General features: G+C 39.1%; 1 protein-coding gene across 1 annotated transcript in view; it reads right to left on the bottom strand.

Annotated features, from left to right (window-relative positions):
• SLC6A2 (solute carrier family 6 (neurotransmitter transporter), member 2) overlaps positions 1-12,963 on the bottom strand; it is a 40,424-nt gene extending 27,461 nt beyond the window's left edge. The window contains exons 1-2 of the mRNA XM_008943128.1: positions 12,730-12,963; positions 488-626 (exon numbers count right to left, since the gene is read on the bottom strand). The gene's annotated coding sequence lies outside the window, so the exon portion shown is untranslated. The remainder of the gene's footprint in view (positions 1-487; positions 627-12,729) is intronic.
• Positions 12,964-16,213: the final 3,250 nt, after the last annotated feature.

Raw genomic sequence — 16,213 nt, 5'->3', positions numbered from 1 at the left:
TTCTATGAAAATGTGCAAAAAGCTCTGGGATGTCTCCAGCCCTAGAATTTCTGTTGAGGTCTTTTCTGAGGGATGTCAAGGGGTAATTTCAAGTTGTTTTCATCAGATATTTCTCTAGTCATGGCATTTTACATAATAAAACCAAAGTATGTTAAAACATTGAAACATTACATTTGGCAAAGAATAGGAGGCACATGTAAGACAATTTAAAATTAGTATCTTCTGGATGACACCACTAAAATTGAATTGAAAATCATATGGTAGTAAAACTTACAGCTGGAACATCACACAAGCAAAATTTGTAAATAAAATAAAGGCTGAATTGGGATTATATATTTCCACTGTACATCTGTGAAGGCCTCTCATATGGTTTGGTCCCTAAGGATCCCTCAGAAGCAATGATTTAGTCTCTTGCTTTTTAAAATAATGAGGCTTTGTAAAGGAGACAAAGAATGTAGTTGAGATAGAAGGACAATATTAGCTCTACCTTTCCTGAAGTCTTCACGCCTTTCCAGAGACTAAAGAAAAGAATGATTACCACCACCAAGAGGCAGAGGGAAAGTTGCCAGCGAGGCAAGCCAAGGTCGTGGATTCCACGGCTTTCGTGCAGGTGCAGAACTCCTCGCCTACGTACCAGATACACAGAAACAAAGCCAAGTCACTGGGGGAAAAAGGCTTGTACATATATCATCCTGTGGGCAGCAGAATGGTTGCTGTGCTGCAGCAGTAGCTGTCCTTCTGATGGGGGTAGCAGTTGGTGAAATCTGTTTTGTGAAGCCTTAAAATTCTCACAAGTGCCTTTATGGTCTCACTGGCCCATCAGTGTCTGTTTAGCACCATAGTGCCACAGTGAGAGGACTGTCCTTCACTGGAAATGTCTGGGGAATTTGGAGGTGTCAGTCGATTCTTACTTGAACACTGAACAGGTACCTGGAGAGGCTGTAGAATCTCTGACCTTGGAAATTTTAAAACTTGGCCAGTAAAGGCCTTGAGCAGTCTGATTTACTTTTGAAGTTCACCTTGCTTTTGGGTAAGGAGTTATATTAGATGACTCTGAGAGACATATTTAAATCTAAATTATTTTGCGATTCTAGGTAAGTGAACAGTTGGCTTCCTGCAACTCGAGCAATTCCAAAGTTATTTTCAATTTCTTTTTGAATAGCCTATTCTTTTTGAATAGGCTATTGTGAGGCTGAAAAAAAGTGGTTAGATAGGAAAAGCGACAGTTGGCAAATTTAAACTGGATATACGGTGCTTTGTGCGGTACAGTGGAATGATGGCAGAGGAAATTCTGTTGCCTACCAGGACAGCCTAATTCTTTGAGATCTACACAGTGAAATGGACTGAAGTGTAGAAAAGAGTGTTTGTCCTCATGACTGGTGATACCTACAATGAGACTTTTCAAAACACATTGTGTGCAACAGGCACAGGGATACCAGAGAGATGTTAGAGTGGATCTCCTTTCCATTAGCTCAGTTCTATGCTACTGAGGTGTCTCCTGCAGCTTTTACAAATCTAAAGATTGCGGAAATCTTTTGCCTTACTGTAAGCTGTATTTGCAGAGAGGAGTGGCACTGCAGCTGGAGCCCTGCACTAGAGGGAATCGCAGAGCTAACTTCTGGTTCTCATACAGATCTACAGGGATTTGATTCCTTCATGTTTCAGTGCCCATCCAGATAAAATTGTCACAATCTTCCTTGTCTCCTTCCCTTTATCACCTTTTATTTTTTGTGCACTGCTTGGATAAAATAGGAAGTTGACCTCCTTTGGCTTCTCATAGCACCATGATAGTACAAACAAATAAAAAAAGCCCTTTTCACTCAAGGACCTTGACTTGTTTTATGAAGATAAGTACATTTTAGAGAAACTGAGGCACTGAGTGGTTTGCCCTGCATGACTGCAGACAGGTAAAGACTAAAGCCTAAGGAGTCTAATTCCAGCCCCATTGGCTGTCCTCATAAAATCTCTTACTAGAGAAACAGTACTTCAGAATTAAGTTAAGCACTTGTCTTACCAAGTCAGAGTGAGTCAAGATGAGTGAGGTGGTTGACTAAGTTCCAAGATAGGGCAAACTTGTGTCACCTTCAATGGGGAAAGCTGAAAAACAGTTGTCTCTGTACTACTTAAACTGTAGAAACATGCTGGGAAAATTAAGGGCCATTAGAACAATCCATCTAGTAACATGAAAGACTTGCGTACAATTCCCTTTTGAGCCCTAAAGCATCAAGATATGATCAGCTAAGGACTGTAATAGTTGTGCTTCTGTGGTTTCTCATTTTTAGTAAGCAATGCTGGTTTTTTTGAACTGCTTCTATGATTAATCCCAGGTTGGATAAAAGATACATGTAGAAAGCAACCTCAAATTAAGCAGATGATTTGTTTCTGATGCATTGTAAGGCTAATAACAAGTGAGGCGTTAAAGGGTAGTGACCATGTGTTTGTGGCATATAATCAAGAATGTTCCTATTTAGGAAGTATGAAGTGAGTTTAACTCTTATACAACAGTATACCTCTTACCTGTGGAGAAAGTAAAACAGAGGCACGCTTCTTGATATCTCATCTAAAACCCTGTTCTCCTTGATTACATGTAAATAAATAGGTAGGTTTTATTCTACGTTTGCTTAGAGGGTGAATGAAAGCTACTTGTATTTCTGCTTAATGAAGTATAATTTGCCAGAGGATCCATGGCTGTAAGTGAATTCTGGGCAGGGATACCTGACTCTATTCTAAGCCTACCAGCTTGGGCAGTGATACATATAGCTGGGAAAAGCTTCACAAGTTTCTCATTTGAACATTTGTCCAGGATCTTAGGACAGTTTTGGCAACTTGTGCTATCACACTTACACTGCTATCAGATCTGGATGTTGTAAAGAAAGTCTTTTGGATCATGATCTGTAGAGTCTGCTTGGAAAAGCTAAAATCTGAACTTGCATTTTTTGTGCCCATTTAACCTTTTATTCTTCTTGCCCAGATAGATTTCTGGACTTGTAAAGACTTGTGTGTTTGCTTTCCAGAAGCAGCTAGCAATCTGTCTTACTGTTTGTGACACTTGCCAGAACTGCCATTTCAAATGTGGGATTCCCAAGATTTTCAGAATGTTCATTCCAACAGTTCTTTTCCCCTAATCACATAAGGGATCATAAAATTGTAAGAATAAAATACTTCTGTAACCAGTCAAAATAGCTGTGTAACTGGTCACCTAAGCAAGGAGATCTTCATAGACAGCAGCTGTTTCTGAGTTGTAATTCTGGCAGGTTTTGCTTTTCTTTCCTTTTTCTGGTTGCGTTTTTTTTTTTTTATGTGACCTCTGAAGGTAAGTCAGAGCTTCCCAAAAGATGCCAGATGCCATTTTGGAGGGTTGCTGGGAAGTAGTCCATGAATGTTTGCTTACTAGAAGCAGCAGCCAAAGTATTAGACTAAATCTTCTTGGTTTGAAGGATATAGCTCTTTAATGTTCTTTAGAAAACAGGCAGCATTTTTTGGGGGAAGTGCAAATTTGAAAAGACATTTGCATTCACCATGGTCATCCAAGTTAGCATACATCAGTGAAAATCCAGTTAGCTCAGTTAATGCCATAATTATTTATATTTCACATCAAGGAGTACTTCAGGAACAGCTGAGGCTGTTATTAGCCTGTATATATTAAGGTAAGTTGAGTGATAAATCCCTGACTGGCTACTTTAGATTATACTCAGTCACTTCTCTTATTACACTGGACACAAAGAGAAAAATCTGAAGTAAGGGATACTGCAGGATTTCTCACTTGGGAAGCTCCAAGGTCAAAACACCTGAAGTTATAGCCTTTTGATATTACAGCAGAATAAGGCAGTGTGGCACATATCTGTTCCTGAATTGAAGTTGCATTCACGAGCTGCAGGATTGCCCAGTTTCCCAATGCTATATAGACACACACAAGTTGTAGGCAAAATGACAAAAAACAGTCTCTCATAAGTCCCTAAGCTAGGGAACCAGAGGAGATATAGTATCAACTAGTATGAGCCTCTGTTGTCTGCAACTTCTTTGTATTATGTCCAAAGCTACTGAGAATGTCATTAGTAAAAGCTTCTGAAAGTGATTCTTTTTTCCTCAGAATAGAGTTATTTGTCCAGTTCTGCTAAAAAAATAAACTCTTATAATTCAGAACTTCGAGACAAAGAAAAAGGACAAATCAGAGGCAGTAAGAATTAGTCTTTTGCCTGCAGATTGTTGTTATTGGGAAGAGAATTAAATTAAATAAATGAGAATCACTGTGTGAAAGACAGGAGGGGCAGCTGCTCAGTGGGATTCAGTAAACGAAATATCCTGTCTTAGTTCTAATAATAGGTAATGTTGGAACCAGTAAATCCTTCTCTGTCTCTTAGTGTTCCCATCTATAAAATCAGGATTATTATAAACCTTTGCTTTGTTTCCAGTCTGAGCAATTCAGAACATATTCTTTATGGAAGTGGCTGAGTATTTGAGTACAAAGAGGCAACCAAACCAAAGGCAGAAGAAATGCCAAGGGTCATGATCTGAAAATTACTCTTTATCTTGTTCACTCCAAAACATTTAATCCATAGCCAGTAAATAGGATGTAAGAGGTTTAGGTGTAGAATACTCTTACATATTTTTGTCAGACTGGTTCTTTCTAAGGAGCTTTTTGTATTATTCACTCCTAGAAAGATTTACATGATTGTACTTGGGAAATTTAGAAGGTTTTGTACGAACAGGTCAAGTTAAAGGTCTTGGTGTAGGCCTAATTTTTCAAGTCTCAGATCAGTTATGACTTTAGGTTTCAATCTAAATATGATTACAGACTCATTCTTTCTCTTAAAGGCAAAAGTAATTTGCCTAAATTTGATGTGATCAATAGAAGGGTGTTATTCATCTAAGTGATTTCTACGTGCATTGTATGAGATTTGTTCAGATTGCCACACTGTCATCAACTTGTCAGCAAATTAGTAGGTTAAATAACAAATGAATTTGTTAGTTAACGTATTGAGTACTTCTGAAAGCTTAAGTACTTCTAACTCCCAAATATTTCTAAAAGTTAGTAGTCACTTTTATGGGATCAAACCCAAATGGCTTAGATAGGGTAAGTGTCAGCAAATGGATTGAGATATAAATAGATACAGTGCTGGTCTCCTCAGCAATATTCCCTGTTCTGGTAGTTAGACTATTTTTTTTATTTAAAACTTAATGCAAACTCTGGATTGAAGATGCTAAAGGACTGTCAGTGTATACAGTATGCAATCTATAGAAATTAAATTACATACTCAATTTAGAAGGCAATTAGACACAAGATAATTGTGCTCAATTAGAAGACTCTCCTACATGTATCTCTCCTGTTATATATTTGGGCAACTATAGTTCAGTCATGATCGCTGCCAATATCCTTCTGTCTCTGAAGTACAGCTGGTTCTTTTACCTGTGGAAGCTTGGGCTATCTGCAGTAAGCAGGCGTGGGGAGAGTTCTTTTTGCATAGTTTGCCAGGTTCCAGATATTTTTACTTCAGGTACAGCACTGCTTAAATTCAGCTGTGCTGTTTCTGTGGCAGTGTCCACAACATGTATGTCCACAGCTGTGTGGGGCAGAGCTTGTGGTACAGCCCCTGCAGACCTGAGCTGGCTCCATGTAGGTTGAACACCATCATCTCCTCACTGTAATTCTGGGGCTAGGGGTAGCGGAGTGGCTCCAGATGAAGTCAGCAAAGGGCAACAGGGTTAGCCCGGCTCAGACCCAGCTCTGCCATATATGCAGTTGCTGTTTGAGCTACTGGATGTCTCTGGGTGCATTGTAGAGAGCTCTGGGTTTGGCAGCACTGTGGTGAAGAGGGGTAGCCTGGCTCCGGTAGAATGCTGTCCCACAGCCAGGAGCACAGGAGAGTGGTGCCAAGCCATCTGAGGTGCTGTGCTACATCCCCAGCACTGGGTACACTTCAGATGCATGCCAGGGGCTCTGCAGCAGCCAGCTTGAGCTCAGCTGGGCATACTCCATCTCTGTTGGATTTTGCATTGTCTTTTGCCAACACCTTTGTTGTCTGGGTTTTTCTGTTCTCAAGATATTTCAGCTCCCTCTTGTGTTGGAGAATGGAGCTGTGTAACGGACTTCAAGCTAGATTTTGGGAATCACTTACCAAAAGGTAATTTACCAGTGGCATCCTGGCTGTCATGTAATCAGTTATTGTTTGTACTGAATTATATGGTGTTTCTTTGAATCCTGAGAATCCTGAAGTTATATGTGGCCACTAGGACTAAACTATTAATTCACTGAGCATGTTTACCTCAACTCACCGAAGTCTTTACCCAGTTTAATTCTCCCATTAACTTAATTCTGACCTCCCTTGCTAGCTGCACCACACTTCAGCACATTCAAGTCTGCACAGCTCTCTGAAAAAAGAGACTTAAAAATCTCCTTTTAAATCCACTGTGTTGAGATTTGCAGATAGAATGGAAATGCTTGGATTTCACCCCTCTGTAGATCTAAACTGAACTACTGAAGAATTTATGGTTTGAGGATACACAGCAAAGCAGTTGGTGCACATGTGCTCCCAAGTGCCCCAGCCCTTAGTTAGCAAGTTACATAGTGCTTCAGTCAGCATTGTCCACAGGCCGTGCGCTGCCCAAACAGGAGGGTCATGAAAGAGCCCTGGCCTCTCAGAGAAGGAGCTGCTGAGCTTTCATGAAGGTTTACTGATTTCAGAAGAGCAGCGTACAGGGAACAACACATAAAACACTAGTTTTATGATACTGTGCCAGTACTGTGTTGTAGAGAACATTTAATGAGAAACAGGTGAATACAAATAAATGGGTGTTTAGTTGTGTGTGACACCTTTATTGGCTTTGTCTTAAGCAATACATGCAGGAGGAGATGTTCCACAGAGAAAGGCTCTGCTTCTGCTTGCCAGGATTTCAAATGCAAGGTGCTAGAGGGGAGGTGTGGCTGTAATTAGTGCTCAGAGCCTGGTACCACTCCCATACAATTGCACGCAGCATAATGGGCAGCTCCTGACATTTGCAATATTTCCTAACCCCCGCTGCAAACTTAAATTGGCAAAGTGGTCATTCTTCCAGTCCTCTGGACTTGCTGTGCAAGGGCGTGGTGGTGTTTAGGAATCATTTCCATAAAGCCTGAGAACATGTGGACATACTTGTATGGATTAACTTGCACTCCACTCACATTTAATTTCTTTTCTTTTTGTGTAAGTAAACAGTCAGCAATTCTGAAGATGTGAACATATGCGAAAAACAAATTTAAAAGCCGCACATGTAAATATTTGTGGAATAGCTGTTTTTATTATAGGCACAGAAATAATTGTACCAGAAATTTCTTTGTGCTGAGCCAAAAAGAGAGAGATTGAGTTACCTCCTTCAGTTTGAAAAAATAAACACACTCAAAAAGTTAACATGTAATGTGTAGGGATGCAAATATGTTTGTTTCAGAATCTGGATGTGTAAACAATGCACCAAAACACTTCCTAAATTATTGCTTTTTCAGCAACATGGCCATTAACTTTCCACATAAAGTATTTAATAATGTGTCATCTTTTAAGCTCTGTGAAATCAAAAGAGTTCTGTTACATTCAGGGGATTTTCTAGGAGTGAAGGTACAGGACCGGGCTGGAGTTATTGTTAGTCTTTGCTAGTGTCATCTCTATGAAGGTAAACAGATGACTGCTACACGACTTCAAACCTGTCAGAAACGTCTGAGAGCTTTCCTTTCAATTAAGGTGTAAGAGATGACTATGCCTAGATGTCTAGAGAGGTTCTTAATTTCTCATTGCTTTCAAACTCTTCAGTTACTTTACAGGGTAGAATATAGGCCTATCCACTCAGATTAGTTCTTGTTGTCTGATTCAGTTTCTATAAGCATTTATAGGCAGAATTGCTTGTGCTTACTTCTGAAGTGGTGTTTTCCCTCTTTTGGGGGAGGTTGCTTCACAGTTGTTTTATGGGGATAGATTCCTGCAGTCTTCCTTTGAAGCACAGCGTTGTTCACTCCATTTGGTGTGCTACTGAACTATGCAGACCCTTTGGTCTATGGTGGCATTTTTGGTGAGGTCTCTATACCCCAAAGCACAAATTTACTAGTCTATAGAAGTAACTTTTGCTGTATAGGGTAAGGATTTTTCCAGTCTGTTCTTGGTTTGCATGCTTGTCATAAACTTATGTTCACAAATATGATAGATATAAGCTGCTGTGACTAAACATAATTTTCTTAGGTAGCTTTTTGCACTTAATCACAGCTAAGCAGACTTAAAATTCTGTGAATTTCCCTTACTGTACCTGGCACAAAAATTTCTCTGTATAACTATGGTTTGTTTCTTACGCAGAAAAGGAAGGATTACAGCCCTGAGAAAAAAGTACTATCAGAGGAAAATAGCCATAGCTCAGTATGTTTGTTGACAATTTCACTGTTTTGTTTAAAAATTGCTAGGCTTTGTTCCTGCAACAGATCATGATGTTTTACAGGCACAGTACCTCGTGAGAAGAACAGTGCTTTTGTTCCTCCAAACTTGTATTTTTTAATTGTCATTGTAAATGAAAGCAAGATGGTAACAAACTTTTCCCAGACACAAGAATGGAGAGAACAAATATAAAGTTTGCCTGTATTCCAGTAAAATGTTTAAGTAGGAGTGATACGGAGTAGACAGGGGAACGTTTTTTGCAGTGATGCACTTGCGTTCTTTAAAAAAATTATTTTAACATATGTTGAAAGGGTAGAAGGTGCTTGCATTTTTTGTGATTAATTCCAAACCACTGTAGAGGGAAGTAATTAACGTGCATTTCCATAGAAACGTGGAATTGACATTTTATTCCTAACTGGATTTCTTTTATGATTGACCATTACTAGCATAAGGGCACCAGTTATCAGTTTTTGGAGGGCTAGCTTTGCTAAGTTTTCAGTGTAAAAACACACTATAATTGATTTTAACCATCTCTAATGAGGTATTTATTGTAGAGGTCCCATCCTTTTATATCCCTCCCTTCCTGTTATAAGTAACTGTGCCATTGACATCAGTGGCACCTTGGCCTAAATAAGCCTGAACAACTGAAACGAGACTTAGTAAAATGAAACATTCTAGGAAGCTTAAGTGTAGAACCACTTCAACCTGAATTATTGCCCAACTCTTAAGGCTTGAAAACAAGCCACATATGTTGGTCAAAGTCTGACTGTCACTACCTTGGCATTGTAATTGCAATTTCAAGTGGTTTCTTCCATGTCTGAGGCTTAGAGGCTTCTCTCTGCTTTCTCTCCCCACCAAATGAAAGATTTAGCCTAGATTCTTAGCAAGTTTTCCCCTCTCTCACTCAGCATATGCGGTGAGAATCAGTGTATTTCTGTTGCACTTAGGGCTGCCCTTCTTGAAGTGTTAGATTACCTATCACATCGCAGTACTCTCACCTCTTCCTGCAGTTTATTCCTGTTCTGGTAGAGACACAGACAGCTCTGGCAGCTGTCTTAGGAAATAATCTACTCCAAATGCATGGCCACGCCAGCTTTGTCTGAAGGAACCATGTCTCAAAAACAAGGAGTGTGTGTTTCTCTTAAGGGTAAACACAACAGCTTTCTGCTTGTGAGCTGTTTTGGAAGTACCTCGTTTCAGTCATTCTCCAGCTGCAAAACAGATGTTTGGTGTTTCTGGTGTCCCTGCCCACCAGAAGGCAAAACCTTGCATATGTTCTTGATGCAGATGCACAACCTAGAGAACCATGTTCAAGCTTTGCCACTTTACATGTAGTCTTGAGGCTAAAGGCTGAAGTGCTTGGGCACATTTAGCATCCTTAACATGTTTTCCATAATCTGCGCTGCATCCCAGTAACACAGAGCAGCAAGTTCTTTTTGCACTAGCTACTGTGGTTGAAAACATGGCCCCAGATACTCCAAACTGTGTGGTCTCTTGTATGCCTTGGTAGTACTGAAGAGAATAATGGAACTTTTCACCTCTACTGACAAAATCCCTCCCTTTCTATGACATTTTTACAGTGGGCATCAGTCCTAATGCTGTTTACAATCCCTGTTTTAATAATACTAATTATCATACCTTGTTATGTTAGTGCATAAGCTGGGCTTCCATAGTTATCCTGTGGAAGTCTAAGAGGCATAGTTTAATTTCCCTCTGGTATAAAGTAGCTGCTCTATTGCTTGTTTCACTATACAGCTGATCAAAACTCAAAATCTGAAATCAGTCATATGAAATTTATTGCCCAAAAAAGTTTTGTTGCTGTTTTTGCTAATATCCTACACCACTGGATAGCAGTACGGACCTTAGAAAGTAAACATGGTCATAGAATTTGGAAACCAGTGTCTTCATGATGCTGTTACTTAAAAACTTTTATTCATCCACAGTATTACTGAGGAAGGATTGATTACTTATGCAGTCTATAATTAGGGATTTCTGGCTCTTAGGAACAGACTAACCTAAAGTGAACTATTCCATCAGGAACTGTAGTTCTCCTCTGGTAAAGGTTTGTTTATTGAGAGGTGACTAATGGCTGTCTACTAGGAAGAATTAGGTGTGAGTCCTACACAAACACTTGGGCCAAGTTCAGCAGTTGTTCAAGCAGTAGTGCAATATGGCATAAGGACACATGATATTCTTAGAGGAGTATTCAGCCTCTACTTGCAGAGGTTTTCAGAGGACATGTAGCCAATCAAGACCCTTGTCTGAACTGTTACCTAGCAATTCTGCATCCAAAAAAGGTGCATCATTTTGTAAACCCACTATATTGATGCAAATTTAATTTTGTCACTTCTATTTCCTGACCCTGTTGCACATTGCATGAAACTTTATAATCAGAAGATTCAGCTCTCCTTGTTGTAAAAAGACCATGGGAACAAGTGAGGTTATTCAATGTAAGAGAAGAAACACTGTTTCCTGAATTGGGCTGTCTTTATTAGGTTGGATCTGAATACGCTAAAACTTTGCGCAAGTTTGGGTCCACACCTGAGCTGTCCAGATGGACTTGGTGAGCTAATCCAAATACTGGATACATGACCATAATGCCCCTTGTGATTCCCTGTTTTTACAGCTGGGAAAGCAGATTTTACAGACTCTGTTATGTGAGTGGTTATTCTTCTCATTTTTGCAATATAATCTAGTTGTTAATAAGTACAAGGCCTCTGAAGTTAATTATGGCCCCAAAATTCAGGGATCCGAAGTATAATGAAATGTTCAATTCCCTTTTTATTCTTACCTTATGAAAACTGCACCTTGAATCTATTTCATGGTGAGGAAAGAACCAAAATATTTCAAATTTTGGTGTACAGACAATCACAACTTGAGCTTTGGAAATAAATCACAACATTGTGAAACAACTTCACCCCCTACAAAGTCACAATCATACCCCAAGCATGGTGTGATAACAGGAAATGCATAGAACCACTTGAAATCATAAAGAAGCAAAGCAACAATATAGGGGTTCCATTTTGCTTTACAAAGGCTTAAACACAAGGAAGTTGTAAAGAAAACCTTTCTTTTTTTTTTAAATTCTATTCATATGGAAGTTCTCTAACAACAGAGTTCTTTGTTTGAAGATGCTGAACGCAAAACTTCTTACCGTTCACTTCGAAGTCAGGTTCTGTCACTGACTGCATGTGTATCTAGCTTTTTGCTGTAAATGATCTAGCTTTACACTGGAGTTCTGAACACAGCATATATTGTCTTTGTAAGGGCAGCAGGTTTCCTAGCTGTCATCATTTGCCATTGTAATCAGTTCCTTTGAACTCAACTCCCCTTCTTGTTCTCAAAGCACTGAGTTTAGTTTAGCCAAACCCTTGCCAACGGTTTGTGCATCACTACTGATATTTCACTGTGTTGTCTTCAGAGGAGAAATAGCAGCTATGAATGTTTCAGAGCTATAAACACAGACCTCAAGATCCCTACTGTAGCCAGGCATGGTGTTAACACACAAGGGTATTTGTGGTAACAGTGGTGTCCCTTGGTTTCCACAGGGCTGGATTCACTGCTCAGCAGGTGTGTGCCCTGATATCCTTCTATTCCTAACACAGAAATATTGATTATTTGGATTAATTCAATAGCAGATTCAATTAGCCTGATGCCAATTCTCCTTTCTTTATCCTAATCAAATCCCATTTTCCCCTGGAGGTCTGTAATGCAGTTATTTATACACAGATCAATACTTTTGCCTTATAGTTTCGTTGTTACTTTATATACCTTTGGAGTTTTGATTCCAAGTGTCTGACTTGAGTGTGCCCTTGTCTGTTTTGGCACATATAGCAGAATTCTTTTTTGCTTAGGAATGAGAAAAAGCCTGTCTTTCTACAACTGTGGTGCTCTCCTGCTCAGTGCTTCATCTTACTTCATTGAACTGTTGAAGCAGCTGAGCAAACAGGTCTGCTCTGAGGTATTTTATGAGTAGAGAAACAGGCTAAGTCTGCGGAACAAATGATTATTTTAAAGCCTTAAAGTCAGCTCAGTTTGGTGGGCAGTTGTCCGTTAGAATATTGCTGTGTTTATGAAACCTAGTAAAGCTGGTGCAAGCCAGTTTGTGTCTTTTGTCCAATTCCATTTTGCACAGTGGCAAGTGTTGTATTTGCACAGGAGAAATCAAAGCTTGTAGAGGTAAGAGTCTTAACCACACAGGAACAGAGATCAACATTACAACTGCATTTTAACATTAGTCTTGTAATGCATATTCTAGGGGCTGGGTGCTAAGCTATTTTACTTTCCAGAGGAAACACTCTTAAACATAGAATTGTGAATAAATAGCAAAGTCAACACTTACTCATAAAATTCAGCTGCAGGAGTGAGCTTGTACTTTGAGTATTTGGTACCATTGCCAAGCACTGATGCATTGAAGAGTTTGGGATCCGTACAGTTTGGACTGTTCCAACTGTTGTCACAGTTTGTCCATGGAAGCTCAAATGTGAATGATGAAAACAGATAATACAGAGACCAAGCTATGATAACGTTGTAGTAGAAACCCACATAAAGGGCTATGAGTATCACTGCGTAGCCTACACCTAAAGACAAAGGAGAACTAGATTATACATTGCGTTTCACATGCAACAGTACATGCAAACATGGTAGTTAAACTCAGTGCTATATGGCTGCAAATTCATCTTAGAGCTTCAGCCTAGTAAAAGGAACTTTTCACGCTTGCATACACACATGTGGACACAGTGTCACTGACCTGAAAACAAAAAAAATGCATTAGTGATTTTGGAAAATGACTGACTTTTAGCAAATCCAGTTGTTTGCCAGAAAAAGAACTTCAGCAGTGCAATGTCAATATTTGCTCTTGTACAACTCTGTTGCTGATTTGTTTCCAGTGCAGAAGGATGCAAGCCCATGTTAGGAGTGAAATTCACTTCATCTTCAGAATGTCGGAGTCCTTGGCAACTCTTCTTGGAAAAGTAAAGCTCCAGACTTAAGAGAATTTTCCCTATGTTTTACATTCCCACCCTTACTTAGTTTGGGACACCGATCCCTCTCCTGTTTCTTACCCATTGTTGTTCTCCAGATTGGCTTTCATCAGTGTGTAACTAGGTCCAAGACATGCATGAAACAGCCTGTGCTGTTCCACTGAGGGGTTCCCAGTGGTTCTTAGGCATGCCAGTAAATCTTGGTGAATATCAAGCTTAGGGCTAAACTGTGTGTGGACCTTCAAACCTTTTTATTATTTCCCCAGGATTACAAAATCCCCACTGTAAGCATTCTCTTTTGACTTTTAACATTTGGTTTGTGTTTTTGCGTACTGTGAAGTGTGCTCAGATGGTCCCTTTAGCGAGAGATCCCCAGAGTCCATGCTCTGCTTATGAAAACGGACATTTTCCAGTGGTTTGGGAGGAAGCTTTGATACTAATGTCAGAGCAGAACAAAAGTTTGTTGCCAGAATTGGTCAGGAAGCTTGCTGTACCTTGGCTTCTATCATTCTTCCTTTACTCTGTGCTTAGCATTCTTCTCTGAACCCTACCCCAAAGTTGTACATGTTACATATGACAGGTAAAGACTACAGCTGGATTGTGACTGTCATCACTGTACTGTGACAGCACCTAAGTTTAAACCTTTAGTTCCGATTTTCTTCAGTTTTGGTTTTTTGGAGGCCTAGCAGTTGGAGATTGTTAGGCTTTCCTATTTCTTAAGCAAGGAAGTAGAACATGCTCTGTGTGTTAATCCTTTGTGTAAGGAACAGATGCTGACCCTCAAGGAGCTGTCAGTGCAAGACTGCTGCATATACCCACCTTACTCTTTGCTCTTTGGGAGGTTTTTACTGTGTTGACAAGTTTGCTCATTTGTAACATTGGGGAAAAGATTTGAAAGTAAAGATGAAACTGTATCTTCAAATCCTTGGTACTTACAAATGAGTCCAGTACATTAACACTCTAATGATACGTTATGATAAGTAGAATGCAGCAGAGGGAGTCACCCAAAGGGATAATTCTTAAATACGAGTATTATTTGTACTTAGTAGTTTAACATTGATATATGTTACACTGAAATTGGATGGTTTATGTTAAAAAAAAAAAAACTGTTCCTGAAATTCTTCTAGGAGGACAATGATAGGTATTTTATACCAAGATTGAAAAATCCTGGATTAGTTGTATCTTAAATGTCACTCCTCTGAGATCATAAGAATGTTCAGGAATTAATTTGTTCTCCTGTTTACAGGACTAGCTTTTCTTAAAAGTAATGCTGCACCACCCACGCACTAAAATAGACCCAGGAAAAGGCAGAGATGAAAACAGACTGTTCTGCAAAGGTTACAGGGTATATTTTTAATTTCATGCATTGAGAGCATCTCATTAGAGCTCTTAGAATTCCTAGCAATAATATTTGTAGCTAAAGTTAGTACTATTGTGCTGTTTGTTTAGAGAAGCTGTTATAAATTTATGTAGACTCTCTACTTCTCATTTGAGTGAGGGACTTGAGTCATCCCAGAAACAACTCAAAAGCATTAGCAGTAAAATATCTATGTATGTTATCAGATTTGGTCAAAACTTTAAAAGTGCTGAGTTTATACTAGTGCTGAGATGCAAATACAGCTCCACACTTATTACTTTTTGAGAATCAAATAACTTATGCTATTCTATATGCTAATAATAAGAACACTTAGAAAAGAACAGTAATGTGTGTTTAGTTCACCTGGAAAATGTCAGCTCAAAGCTGCAGCTGGAGTGTTAACAAGACTATACATGAAATAAGTTCTGTTTTCCTTTCTCATCATCTTTTCAATCAGTGGAGCACAGTGGTATTTGGCTCAGACACATGGAGCTCCTTAAATTCTAGTTTTTGCAGTTATATTTTTAAAATCCTCATTGCCATCCAAAGTTATTAACTGATACCGGCAGGAATTTTGATTGAGCAAGGGTCTTCAGGTTCCTGGGTGCTGGGATGAACTTTGTCTCCCACGTAGGGATTATAGAAGAGCTAGGTAAATCTATATGAATTAAATTTAAAATTTTGGGCCACATTTTTTTTAGCTCACTTATGTTTTTTATTATATCTCCAATTTTGCTGTGAGTTTTGGGTTTGATAAAAATTAAATTATCAAATGTTTGGTTTGATAAAAAAAAACTGCTGTCACTAGACTCCTCGAAGAGAAAAACTATTTTGAGAAAGAAGAGTAACATTTACTCAGTGTAACCTATATCCAAGCACCAGATCCACCAACTTTGGATTGCTGTTAAGCTCCTCAGCTTTTGTCAGTCATGACATGAACATGATCTGAATTTTAAGCTTCTAAGACCAGCTGAGTTTCACTTCAGAGAGCTCTATGTTGAAAATACTTTAATGTTAAGTTTTTAGATACAATCTGGTATAGATATAAGGGAACTTAAAGATTTTGCTGATGAGAAAATTCTTGAGGATTGTTAATATGAATATTTGTTTCATGTACAGGAAGCATATGGCTTCTTTCACTCAGGGAGATCCCTTTATCCCTGATCAATGCCAAATGCCCTGATCATTATCCAAAGCTGTAACCTCAGCTATTCCTTCCTGGCAGGATGATTGCAACTCAGTGCAAAAGACAATGCTCCACAGCCTCTATTCAGTGATGCTGGAGGGTTAACTGTCGTGGGAAACACTCAATAATGATAATGATGTTCAGGTTTTAATAAATGCTCTTCATTTATTAAATTCATTTATTCTCTTCTTAAAAGAGATTTCAGGATCCTAGGACAATGGCTGAAGGGATCAGGACCTCAAGTTGTGTTGTCCTCTATTCCTCTAACGTCAGTGTTGGACAAGGGAATAATTAGGAGGAG

This window comes from Merops nubicus, unplaced genomic scaffold (genome assembly GCF_000691845.1).
Source record: "Merops nubicus isolate BGI_N331 unplaced genomic scaffold, ASM69184v1 scaffold27266, whole genome shotgun sequence".
Lineage (NCBI taxonomy): Eukaryota > Metazoa > Chordata > Aves > Coraciiformes > Meropidae > Merops > Merops nubicus.
This window is presented reverse-complemented; position numbering and strand designations above follow the sequence as displayed.